The 14,609-nt window shown below is 36.0% G+C and overlaps 1 pseudogene; it reads right to left on the reverse strand.

Annotated features, from left to right (window-relative positions):
• Window positions 1-9,617: 9,617 nt before the first annotated feature.
• LOC150069542 (forkhead box protein H1 pseudogene) lies at window positions 9,618-14,221 on the reverse strand (annotated as a pseudogene).
• Between the last annotated feature and the right edge of the window lie 388 nt (window positions 14,222-14,609).

Consider the following 14,609-nt stretch of genomic DNA (forward strand, 5'->3'; position numbering starts at 1 on the left):
TAACAGACAAAATATTGAGTGCAAACCTATGGTGAGTTCGAAAATTAAAACCAGTAGAATTCATATTGCATTAAAACTATTTTTAAGCTTTGTATTTATTTATTTATTTTTATTGGGGTGAAGTATAGAGGAGTTACCGTTACATTCATCAGGTAGTGGGTACATTACTTCTTGAACATTTTTATTCCTTCACATGTTTTTCTCCGATTTACCCTCCCCCAACCCCTCCCAATTATCTTCTTTTTCCCTTCTCTATTTCAAATAAACAAATGTATATACAATATACCAGATACCAAAGTCAGATAGTAACAGCATGAGATAAGAGAAAAAAGATAAAAGAAATATTTTCACATAGTATCTTAAGAACAATTACAAAGATAAACCTCTTATTTCCATATCCTGGAGTTAGTTCATTTCACTTAGCTTCATCCTGTATGGCCATGCATAGATAGCTTTTGAGTTATGATCCTCTACTAGGAGAATCCTAGATGTGTACTAATTATTACAAACTAGGGAAACTATGAAGCCTATGTTTCCTTGGGTCTGGCTTACTTCACTTAATATGATTTTTTCCAAGTCTTTCAATTTCCTTATGAGTGGGTCAATGTTATTCTTTCTTATGGGAGCATAAATTTCATTATGTATAAATACCACATCTTCTTGATCCATTCATCTACTGAGGGGCATCTGGATTGGTCCTATATCTCAGTTATGGTGAATAGTGCTGCAATGAACATGGTTATGCTGGTAGATTTAGTATGGCCTTGTTTCTGGATATTTGGGTAAATACCCAGGAGTGGGATTGCTGACCTTAGGGGAGCTCTATGTTTAATCTCTTGAGGAATTTGAATACTGCTTTCCAGAGTGGTTGAATGCATTTACACTCCGACCAGCAGTGTAGTAGCGATCTCTCATGGCCACATCCCCTCCAGAATCTGCTGTTATTAGATTTTTTGGTAATGACCATCCCAACTTGGGCGAGGGGAAATCCCTAAGTTGTTTGGTTTGCATTTTTTTTAGGGCCAGAAATGTTAACATTTCTTCGTTTCTATTGGCCTTATTTCTTCTTCAGAGATGTCTCTCTTTAAGTCTTTAACCCACCTGTTTATTATTATTATTATTATTATTATTATTATTATTATTATTAATTATTGCCAGTCATGAGGCTTGAACTCAGTGCCTGGGCACTGTCCTTGGACCCTGAGGAATTGAACCCAGGGCTTTGTGCATGCAAGGCTAGCACTTGACCACTAGGATATGCTCCCTTAGCCCACCTTCTTTGAAGATTTGTTTTTGAAGGATTTAATTTCTTAAGCTGTATGCTTCTTTTAGAAATAGGACCTTGTCTGTTGTATGGAAAGTGAAGATCTTCTCCCACACTGGGAATTTTTGCTTTTTAAAAAGGAAAACTTTTTTTTTTAACATTTTAACATAGTACATTAAGGACAACAATCACTCATTATATGGCTTTTGTTTCTCTATCCTAGAGGTCCTTTCATATGTTATCTCTCATCTCTTTTGCTGTACATTGGTTATCTCATATTGTTACAGTGTCTCACTTTGTTATCTGATATATTGGATATATTTGTATTTGGTTATTTGAAATTGGATAGGGAAGGGGGGAAAACAAGATGAGGGGTGAGGGTGGGGGGAGGGAAATGGGAACCAAGACATGAGAAAGGGTATCAATGTATGTGAATTAATGCACCTTCTATCTGGCAAATATAATGTAACCCTTCTATTAATTACAAGAAACATATATGAAAAAAATATTTTTAAGTTGGTTGCTGTGACTCATGCCTAGCTACCCAGGAGGCTAAGATCTGAGGATCACAGTTCAAAGCCAGCAGAGGCACTATAGAGCCCTCTACTCCTATCCCCAATTAATCACCAGAAAACCAGAAGTGGTGCTGTGGCTCATGCTGTAGGATGGTAACCTTTAGCTGAAGAGCTCAGGGACAACACCCAGGCCCAAAATTCAAGTCCCACGACTGATCAAAAAATATGAGAAAGTTTTAACCATAGAACATTAAGAATAAATTTTGTAATCATATTTTGAAAAAAAGCAATACTCAATACAATTTAAGAATTTATATATCTAATTTATTTTAATTTTGAATTCTAAATGACAAATTTCTAAATCAAATGAATCCAATATGTATATGACTATGTTTGTACTTTAAACTATACTTATCTCACAACTCCTATATGTTCTTGCATTGATTTCATTTAAATTCTTGGAATATATTTGTGGATCCATTTCATTTTCATTTTAACTGTAGGCATAGACAGGTTTTGATTCTAATGTATATCAACCTGCTGATATCAAATAATGATAATACTCACTAAGCCATGCCAAGCCATTCTACTCCTGCCACCAACATGGAATCTGCTCAATATCCTTTATTTCATCTGACTTTTATAGCTTGGAAATGGTATACACACTAATTAAGAAAAGCTTTGGGGGCCGAGAGTTTGGCCTGGTGATAGAGTGCTTGCCTAGCATGCACAAAGACCCGGGTTCAATTCCTCCATACCACATACATAGAAAAAAGCCAGAAGTGGTGCTGTGGCTTAAGTGGTAGAGTTCTAGACTTGAGAAAGCCCAAGGACAGTGCTCAGGTCCTGAGCTCATGGCCCAAGCCTGGAAAAAAAAAAAAAGAAGAAGGAAAGGTTTGGAGCTGAGAGTTTGGCCTAGCATGCACAAAGACCCAGGTTTGATTCCTCGGTAGAACATATATAGAAAAGCTAGAAGTGGTGCTGTAGCTCAAGTGGTAGAGCACTAGCCTTGAGAAAAAAACCCAACGTCAGTGCTCAGGCCCTGAGTTCAAGCCCCAGGACTGTAAAAACAAAAAGAAATGTTTAAAGATTTCTAGACTACCCTCATTTCTTCCAGGAGCAAAAATTGTGTTTCAGATTATTAATGAAATTTTCTTGATTTGATATTTCTTTTTTTCTTAAAAATAGTTTCTCTTTTAAAATCATATTCTGGTTTTGTTGCTACTTCTACAGCTTTATAATACAGGATATCAAATTCATATGCCATAAAATATTCATGGTTGTTTCAAGATTTCATTTTATTTTTTTCCTTTTTTATATATTTTTATTGTAATTGATAGAAGGGTTACATGATATTAGCCAGATAGAAGGTGCATTAATTCACATACATTGATACCCTTTCACATGTCTTGGTCCCCATTTCCCTCCTCCCCATCCCCACCCCTCATCTTGTTTTCCCCCTTTCCCTATCCAATTTCAAATAACCAAATACAAATATATCTGATATATCAGATAACAAAGTGAGATACTGTAACAATATGAGATAACCAAGGGACAGCAAAAGAGATGAGAGATAACATAGTACTTTAAGGACAACAATCATTCATTATATGGCTTATGTTTCTGTATCCTAGAGATCCCAAAATGCTGAGATTTTCTCATTTTCAGGTGTCGATAACAACTTTTTTTTTAAAGGAAGTATAATTTTCACTAGGTTATAAAAGACAAAACATTTTTCATTAGATATATTTTCATTACCAAGTGACACCTTTCCTTAGTTTTTTTTTTAAATTCAGCACAGCAATTTAAAACATGTATCATATAGCTATTACTTATATTTCTGCAAGGATATTTCATGAATATTTAGCCACATATGTATCCAATTAGACTATTTCATCTAATTAGAAAGGTCTGTAGTGTAAGTATGCATAAACACTGACAGACTAGAAAAATATTCATTGAATTATGCATCCTTCTTCCTTTTGAGCCTACCACATTATTTCAAATAAAACATTTTTGTGGTCTTTCAAATCAGTATTTGAAATAATTTTTTTCTTCATTAAGAATGACTAAAATGGGGGCCGGGAATTTGACCTAGTGGTAGAGTGCTTGCCTAGCATGCACAAAGACCCGGGTTTGATTCCTCGGTACCACATACATAGAAAAAAGTCGGAAATGGTGCTGAGGCTCAAGTGGTAGAGCTCTAGCCTTGAGAAAGTCCAAGGACAGTGCTCAGGCCCTGAGCTCAAGTCCAGGACTGGCAAAAAAAAAAAAAAAAAGAAAGAATGACTAAAATGGGAGAAGTATTTTTCTTCTATGTTGGAATTTGTTTTTAAATTCTACTTATATTTAACTCTGCTCTGCAAACTTGTCTGAAGACATTTCATCACTGAGAGCAATACAAATCCCCCCCAAAGGGTGCTAAATTTGGAAAGCATAAGAAAACACTGTACAATGAATTAAATATATGTGGAAATTTTAATGCTGTTTCTGTAAGTGAAGGAATGAGATTTTCATTTCTTTAAGAGTAACTAATTCTACATATATAGTATATGAGGTAATTAAATTTATGGTAGCCCTAGAATAATGAACCAAATTAAGATGAAATAAACACTGTAGGGAAGATTAGTATCATTAAAAAACTGAATACCACCCTTTTAATGTTTTCAAATATAATACTAGCAATACTTTTTTATTAAAGAATTTATTAATATTGATTTTACATAAGATTTCAAATGTCATATTTAACAAATAAGTATTGAAGAAGGGAATCTCTATATACAATCACTGGCACATAGGTTTTAGAACATAATTAAAATTAAGCTGAGGGTTTTCATGTTATAGAGACAAATTAGAATATTTAATAAAACATTATGTCTATAGAGTATATAGCCACTCATAGATTTTTATGTCTATGCTATGTCATTATGTTTATATCTCTAAAACCAATTCCATAACCTTGGGTACTCAAATATTGCATCATCACTGTTGCACTGTTTGAATCTAATATCCATATATAAAGGATCCCATGTGCCTTTTGTTCCTTTGGTCTTGATTTGTCTCACTCAACATGATTCGCTCTAATTTCATCCATTTCCAAGCAAATACCATTATTTTATCTTGTCTGTTGGCTATGTAGAATTCCATTGTGCATATATATATATATATATATATATATATATATATATACTCTACATTTTTGTATCTATTCATCTCCGGTAGGGCATCGGGTTGTTTCCATTGCTTAATGTTTCATTTGATATTTTTAGGTAACCATTCTTATTATATAAATGTACAAGTTCTCTCTGAATCCTTGTATGATTAAGTCTTTGGGTTTATTTCTTTTTTACCCATTTGGATTCAAATGTATTCTTAACTGTATCTCTGAACTTTAAAATTCCCAAATATGCTGTAAAAACATTTTAAATATGGTATTTATGGAACAGTGAAACTTAAAAAGTCAGTCAGTACCTTTAAATCAAACCTTTTTTTAAATTTTAATGTGTGATATTTAATATCAGCTTTATGTGAAGACCCTAGATAGAGCATGATTTTATCCTGGAATTATTTGTGGTCTTTGGAAGGTCCCTGGTTTACAACTTATTGCCTCTCATAAATTGATCTAATCTTCTGAATAATGTCTATCCATGCTGATGATCAATATTTTATTGCTTTAACATCTTAAAACACACTATGAATTACCATCAAACATGGCACATATAACAGTAATATACTTGTGATATTGCTGTTCAGCTTGCAGGGCTGTTTATAACGCAGGATTCTGCTTGAATGGTTTTATTTCAACATGATTATAATCCCCTTCATCAATAGAAATGTTGTTAGCAGGTATCACTTAGATAGTCCTGTACAAGGCCAGTGATAATATAATCATAATATAAGCCGTTATGAATTTAGGCTACAGACATCGATGTAAAATTCCTTGCATTATACATTCTAAGAATCAATCACATACTTGTCTCCAAAGAACAATAAAGGTATAGATAATTACTGTAACCATTGTCATATAATCTTATTTTTTTTTTACCAAAACAATACATGGTTCATGCTTTGTGCTTTATTTTCCTGCCATAACATTTTTTACAGTCTTACCTTTTACCATTTTCATAATGTTTTATCTTGTAAATACTATCCAAATTGCATAGTTTCAATGCCAAAAAAACCTGTGATTTCTTTCAGTTATATTCTCTTGTCCTGATTCACTTGTCAATCAGCTTCAACATTTGTTTGCTTAATGTATCCTATGACAATCAATATTTGACTTTGTGAGAATGCTTCTGATAATCCACAGTTTTTCAGGATCATGATTCTGATCAAAAAATGAAAACTTGCTCTCTTGAGATTCTAAGCACGGATGTAGAAAGTGCTGCAGTCACAACATAGTTTTCATTCATTATAATCCTAATCCTGTTATCTATTGGTTTCAATTGGTTTCATTCCCATAGGCGTGCACAGACACTTCAGTAATTCTGTTTCCTCCTGGTAATAGAAAATGTATATCTATTTAAACACTGGGTTTAGTTATAGTTTATGTGATTGAGGTGTATGCTTGCCATCATTTTTTCAATGTTTCCTTAAGCTTTGAATTTACCTTAGAGAAATCTGGTCAACTAAAGCTTTAGGAACGATTTATACCTTTGAGATCCTTCAGATGAGTGGATTTGATCCTCTTAATATTTACCAGTTCTTTCAGTCACCATACAAACATATTTCATTTTTAATTGAACTGATTCATTGATACATTCAGTACTGAACAAAGATTGTACACCAAAAGCTAACATGAATAAGAAGGTATGATTTCATGTGGATGAGCAAGTAGAATTTTCTTTATCTTTTATTTTATTTTTGAGAAAATAAAGTAGAAGAAAATTCTGACTTAAAGTATAAATTAAATGGTTGTTCTTCAGTTATTGCAATGGTTTAATAACTTCAGAAGCATTTGTCTAAGATATATTCGCTACAGTTTTGCATTTATCAGCTTGAGATCTGTGTGTGTGTGTGTGTGTGTGTGCGTGTGTGTGTGTGTGTGTGCCCAGCTAATAAGGAAGAAATTAGCTCACCAAACACAAATTGCTGTGGATAAATTGTAAATATAATACTTTAATCTAAACTAAGATTGGGACATAATTACATGACTCATTTATTTCCACTTGATATGTTATAGTGTTAAACATTTGAGTTCATTAACGTGCAGAAAAAAGTAATATAAGCAAAACTGCAAGTAAAGCACAAACTCATTTCTAGAGACTGAAGCCATTCTTTCTCTTTATAGGATCCAGAGTATTTTTAAAAAATGACCTTTTCCTAGCCATCTTACTTAAGAAATAATTCTACTTGCACTCTAATATGGCAAGTATCTCAGTCAGCTTTCTTTTACTATAATGAAATAGCAGGAACAATTGACATAAAAATAAAAGGGTTCTTAGACCATAGGGGGAAATTCATGCTAGAGCAAATTGTTAACAATCTGAATCAAGAATGTGAGAGAATAGCTTAGTAGTAGAGTGCTCACCTTGCATGCACGAAGCCCTGGGTGCAATTCCTTGGTGCCACATACTCAGAAAAAGCTGGAAGTGGTTCTGTGGCTCAAGTGGCAAGGCATTAGCCTTGAACAAAATGTGTTCCAGGACAGTGCTCAGCCCCTGAGTTCAAGCCCCAAGACTGGCGAAAAAAAGAAAAAAAAAAAAAAAAGAATGTGAGAATGAGAAGGAAGTAACAGAAACAAATATTACCTCCCCTCTATTTGGTAATTACTTTTTCTGATATTCTTTGTAAGATAGCAGTCATAAAGTTCATCTTTATTTCAAGTGAATGAGTGCTACCCACAGAACCCAAGAAAAACCTGAGTAAATAAGCCTGCCTGGTTTCCCTAACCAGTCTGTTAACAGTCATGGCAATGAAATCACTTCTACATAAAAACTCTTAAAAGAACAGGGTTTGGAGAATTTCCAGATAGCTGAACATGGAGGATTGAACATTCAAAGAGGGCTTGAAAGCTCTGGAATTTTTCCTGTAGTGCTCACTGTTCATCACTTCACCACGAATCCTTTACAGTAGCTAGAAACTTCACCTTTTAGAGATAATTCCCTGAGTTACTCCTGTGAATTAATTGGAGCCAAAGAGAAATTGGAGGTAAGCTGGTTTTAGTTGATCAATCAAATAATGTCAGATAAAATAATATGGATCTTGAGAAGAAGTTTAAAAAAAAAAGTAACTTTTCAATTTTTCTCAAAAACTGGGCTCTGTATTTCTTTCTTTCTTTAAAAAAAAATTGTCAGTTATGGGGCTTGAACTCTGGGCCTGGACTGTGTCCCTGAGCTCTTCAACTCAAGGCTAGTGTTCTACCACTTGAGCCACAGCACCATTTCTGGGTTTTCTGAGATTAATCGAAGATAAGAGGCTCCTAGGCTTCCATGCTGGGTTGGCTTTGAAGCACGATCCTCTGACCTCAGCTCCTTAGTAGTCAGGATTACAGAAGAGAGCCACTGGAGCCCTGCTTAGGCTCCATATTTAATCAATCACTGAAAAGCAAAGAAGATTCAAAGAAAAAATATTCAACCGGATTTCTTTTTGTTTACGTAGAAAATAAGTTGGAAAAAAAGCGGGTTTAGGGATCAGTCAAGGTTGAAATTGAACTTCAGGCATCAGCAATCACCAAATTCAACTTTTTAATTTAATTGATTGAAAATTTGCACATGGAAACACAGACAAATTTGGTATGGTACACTAGAACACTGAAATTAATTTTCCTTTGCTCCTACATATGTGTACATATTAGTACATTAGTTGGTCTGAATGACAAACTAGTTTCTCCATGAAATTATTTATTGGTGCTTTAATCTTTGCTACATACAATATGTTTAGATTTTTTTTTTCTGTTCCAGGACTTGGACTTAGGTCCTGGACACTATCCCTGAGCTTCTTTATTCAAGGCTAGCACTTTACCACTTGAGCTACATTTCCCTTTTTTGTTTGTTTGTTTGTTTTTATTTTTTGGTGTTTAATTGGAAATAAGAGTCTCAAGGACTTTCTTGCCCAAACTGGCTTCAAAGTATGATCTTCAGTTCTCAGCCTCATGGATAACAGGGTTGACAACAGTGATTCACTGGTGCCATCTTCTAGTTTCACTGTTGAAAGAGTAATAATATTCAACTTGATCTTTAGATTCAAAGTGCATCTGAGATTGCTGATGAATTCTTTAGGAAAGTGGCCTCAGTTTCTGCAGCAAAGCTTACAGATGCAAAGTATCTTGTAAATTGTTTAGCTATGAATGAAATCAAAGAATACTTCATTAAAAAATATAACTTGTACATTGGTATCCTCCTTCTCTTGGAAGCAACATTAGTTCTTTTGTTTTTAATGCTGGAAAGTCCTTTACTCTTATCTCCCCAACAAGCATCACCCCAAGTTTTATGTAGGATTGTCTTTGTTTCCTAAACGTTTGCTCAAAAGGTGCTACCTGTTTCCCAGACAGTTGAGGGAGGGCAGGACTTCAGTCTAGATCCAGTAGACATTCCTCCCCCAGCCTGAAGCCATGGAGAGGCAACACTGGTAGAGCCTGAGAAGATGGGACTAAGAAAGGCTACCTCAGGCTAACCCCTGTTTCTCCAGCTTTGCCCTGGGGATTGGGGAGGCATGGCTGATCATGGTCAGGTTTGTACCCTGCCGACCAACAACCGTTTATTGGGTAGCCCAATAAAAACAGAATTCTCAGAAAGGCTGTGCCTGCTGTTTCAAGATTATTGTGGCCATTTGACACTTTCCTACACTAGGTTTACCATGAAGCTGGGGATAGAAAAGCTGTCCCTGTATAAGAGGCTTCAAAATGTGTACCAAGAGAGCAACCAGTCTGGGGCAGAAGCAGCCAGGTCCCAAGGGTGGTTGATCCATACATCATAGATGCTCTTGTTGGGTAGCACTCCCTGAAAGAGAGAGTCCAGATCCCAGATCAGCCCCTGGGACCCTTGGGATCCAGGAGCTCCCCCACAGTGGGCTGGATTACTTGAAGGTGGGCTCCCAGGATAGGAAGTGGGTGGTAGTGTGGCCAAGGGTATTGCCACATTGGGTAAATAGAAGGTCAGCAGCTGTCCCCACAGAACAGCCCCTCGCCTCCCACTTGATACCCTGCAGTAAGTGGAGGGGCCAGGTCCTGGGAGAGGGGTGATGTCATGATTATTGGCCCCTGGGAAGCCTCCCCTTCTACTCCTATGGGACCTGGGAATGGCAGAGGGGCCATAGAGCCCTCTCAGAGGGCAAGGGTGGAGTGGGCACCACCTCCTCCCTATTGGACTCTGCCTGCTTGAGGTGGGCTACTCTGTCCAACCTGGGTGGACTTCTGTGGCAAGGTTACCTCCTCCTTGGGATCCCCTAGCAAAGACTTGATGCTAAAGTCCTCCATGGGGAGCGACAAGGGACTGGGTGGTGGCTAGGGCAGGCCTTGAAGCACACAGGGGCTCAGGTCCTTGGCAAAGACTCTGTATGCACCATAGCTCTGCCAGCCCCCGCCGGCACAGAGCAGTATTCTGCAGTCGTAGTGCCCCAGCTGGAATCAGGCTCACATCGACCACCCAGAAGTTTCCCTTGGCCTGTGTATTCGAAGGGTTTTTGGGAAACTTTCGGGAGCATGGGTTAGAGGAAAGGGTGTGGCAAATGGAATCCTTCCAGCCTTCAGAGTCATCCCTGAAGAAAGGAAACATGGCCGGGACATAACGAATGAGCTGGGCCAGCTTCAGCTTGCAGGAGGGTGCCACCTGGATCACCAAGACGATCATAGCCAAGTAGGTGTATGGGGGTTTGTCGTGTCGTAGGTATCTCTTCTTCCTTCTTTTGGATGGCTTGAAGGGGGACTCTGCCTCTCCCGGCCCCAGGCGGGAGTTAATCTGATCTAGTGAAGGGCTCAAAGAGTTGGGGTAGAGTGCCCAGGCAGGACTAGGCCTTCTAATTCTTAATTTTTAAATTTGGAAATTCTGAATGAAATGCATTGGTAATTAAAGAAACAATTGCTATTTTCTAGTTGTGCAAATTTAATAACCACATATTGAATAATGACAAGGATTTACATTGAGGAAGAGCAAGAATAGGTAGATTTTCATTTAAAAGCATATTATACCATGAACCTTGTGCTTGAAGAATATATATGGGCATAACTCATTTCTTTTTTTAATTTTGAAAGCTTCCAAATTAGTAAGAAGTAGAGAGAGTAAGTAGGTAACAAAAGCAGAAGTCTTTAAGATAATGGACAAAATGAATAATTGATACCAGCAAAGAGCTATAAAGATTGGACATGCATGAATAGACAACAAAAGTAAAGTATTTCAGCTTCTAGTAAGTAAAATGGAATTCCATGAATATTCAAAGGGACCCTAATAAGATAAAACTGATTTATGATTTTCTCTAAAACTCTATTTGGGACTCTGCTTGTATTATTTTACTTGGAGATACTTAATGATAAAATGACTTCATTCCTAATATAACTATGGTAATTCTACTGTCTAGTTAAATGAGATATAAGTAATTATTCTCAAAAAAAATTAAAAATTTTGGCTGGGAGTTTAGCCTAGTGGTAAAGTGTTTGCTTCATGCATGCACAAATACCCAGGTTTGATTCCTACATACCACATACATAGAAAAAAACACAACTGATGCTGTGGCTCAAGTAGTAGAGTTTTAGCATTGAGAAGCCCAAGGACACTGCTCAGGCTCTAAATTCAAGGACCAAGACAGGCAAAAAAAGTTATAACAATTCTATATTTAATGATTGCTCTTGCCAGATTTAACAAGTCATTTTCAACTTATTTTAATCAAGTATTAGTATTAGTATTACATTTCTATATTTCTATATATAGCAGAATAATATGCTTCATTTTTAGTATTACTTCAAGGTGCTTCTATACTGACTTCAATAGTGCCTATCCTGATTTATACACCCTAGACCCAACAAATTCCATCAATTTGCCTTGCGTTCTAACCAGCATTTTTAATTTTTTAATTTTTTTTAATATTTCTTATTGTAATTAATAAAAAGGTTATATGATATTTGCCAGATAGAAGGTGCATTAATTCACATACATTGATACCCTTTCACATGTCTTGGTCCCCATTATTCTCCACCCCAACTTGGTTTCCCCCCTTCCCTATCCAATTTCAAATAACCAAATACAAATATATCCAATATATCAGATAACAAAGTGAGATACTGTAACAATATGATATAACCAAGGGACAGCAAAAGAGATGAGAGATAACATAATACATTAAGGACAACAATCATTCATTATATGGCTTTTGTTTCAGTATCCTGGAGGTCCTTTCAATTAGCTTCATACTATATGGTATTATGTATCAAGGTTTTGCTCTATTGCAAATCTCTGCTAGTCGAGCCCAAGGTTTCTACTGATTATGACAAATGAGGGAAACAATTGAGGCTAAGTTCCTTTGAGTCTGGCTTACTTCACTTAATATGATTTTTCTAAGTCTTTCCATTTCCTAACAAATGGGGCGATGTCATTTTTTCTGACAGCAGCATAGAATTCCATTGTGTACAAATACCACATCTTGTTGATCCATTCATCACCTGAGGGACATCTAGGTTGGTTCCATATCTTTGCTATGGTGAATAATGCTGCAATGAACATTGTTGTGGTAGTGGATTTAGTATGCCCTAGTTTCTGGATGGTTGGGTAAATGCCAAGTAGTGGAATTGCTGGGTCATAGGGGAGCTCTATGTTTAGCCTATGAGGCACTGCCATACTGCTTTCAATAGTGGTTGAATGAGTTTGCACTCCCACTAACAGTGTAGTAGTGATCCCTCCTGGCCACATCCCCTCCAGCATCTGTTGTTATTAGTTTTCCTGATCCTGGCCATTCTAACTGGAGTGAGGGGAATCTTAGAGTTGTTTTGATTTGCATTTCTTTTATGACCAGAGATGTTGAGCATTTCTTCATGTGTCTATAGGCCATTTTTGTTTCTTCTTCAGAGAAGACTCTAAGTCTTTGTCCCATCTTTTAATGGGATGGTTGTTACTTTGGAGATTAGTTCTGGAGTGATTCAATTTTTTGAGCTATTGATATATTTTAGATATGAGGGCTTTGTATGGTTGGTGAAGATCTTCTCCCACTCTGTAGGCTTCCTAATTAATTTACTACGTATGTCCTTTGCCATACAAAAGCTCTGCAGTTTAATGCAGTCCCACTTATCCAGCCTTTCTCTTATTTGTTGTGATTCTTGGTCCTTATTAAGAAAGTTTCTACCTGTGCCAAGGAGGCCTAGTGTATCTCCTATGATGATCATTGTGAAATCTCAGCAAGTTTTCATGAATATTCTTTTATGACTTACTTTCTACTCTTTGACCAGGGGACACTTCAATATTTGTCTTGAAGTGTTATTCATAAGAGAAAGAGACAAGTTGGGCAAGTGTGATGTTGTTAGATTACACTTTTCCTCATAAATTTATATTTTATGCTCATTATCTTATTAAAAATATTGTTATCGGGGCCGGGAGTTTGGCCTAGTGGTAGAGTGCTTGCCTAGCATGCACGAAGACCCAGGTTCAATTCCTCGGTACCACATATACATAGAAAAAGCCAGAAATAGTGGCTCAGTGGTAGAGCTCTAACCTTGAGAAAGCCCAAGGACAGTGCTTAGGCCCTGAGTTCAAGGCCCAGGACTGGCAAACACACACACACAAATCACACACAAAAAACACACAGACACACACAAAAATATAGTTATCATTAATCATTTATTTGTTCAATGTTCATTTCAGTGTTGGTTTATATATTATGAATAATAAGTACAATTACACATCACATGCTATGGTAACTGGAAAAATAGATAAAATAATCCAACATAAAAATCATTTTCTATAAGACTACTTTAATCCATGGATTAAGAACTTTACAACTTTTCTTGATGATAAAGAACAAGATAAATCTATCCTGAATTTTAGTATTGATACAATATAAACATTATAAGCATTTTATATAACATAGTAAACATCATATAAAAATAGAATATTAATATAAAGATATTCTGCATTATTTTATTAACAATGATCCCAAAACAATACCGCCACTAGCTCACCAGCCTCCTGGTATTTCATCCTCAATCATCGGATCTCAAATTCCTGGGTAGCTAGGATTACAGGTGTGAGCCACTGGCTTCTGGCAATGTTAGTCTTCTGAAATAATACTTATGGTCAACATATTGTTTCAATGTAAATGAATATCTGATAATATCTTTGAATCATGCAATTTTAACAGAAATCATTAAAATAGTTCACTGATTTATCAATATGTATTTATTTAAGCTTGGGTAATGTTTTCAAACAATGAGTTTCCATATACAAAATTCCAAATATTAGTTCAAAATGTTTAAATTACCTTTCTGCAAGTTCATATCAAAATATTCCTTCTTAAATAACATGTTGCATATTAAATATACAACCAAAATAATTATGTTAAAGTCTTCATATCACTAAACTCAAGGTTTAGATAAAATTTTAAAAATCACCTTGGTCATAGACTGGTATCTGACTTTTGTTTTCTGTATTTCAATATGCTCTTCTCTGACTGAAGATATCTGACAACTTGAAATTTATGGTGGGAATGACCTCTCAACTTTATTTATGAAACCAGGAGCATATCATAGCAGTAGATCACAGGATGGCATACGATTACTGTTTCCTGAATAGTTCAATGTCATGTGGATCACTCAACCATGATCACATAGCCTATATGGTATACATTCAGAGAGTAAATGTAAATTTGACAGAATTAATTCACTACCATAAACTTGGAATCCAACTGTAAGT

The sequence above is a fragment of the Megascapheus bottae genome, chromosome 1, assembly GCF_031878675.1.
Source record: "Megascapheus bottae isolate mThoBot1 chromosome 1, mThoBot2.hap1, whole genome shotgun sequence".
NCBI classification, from domain to species: domain Eukaryota; kingdom Metazoa; phylum Chordata; class Mammalia; order Rodentia; family Geomyidae; genus Megascapheus; species Megascapheus bottae.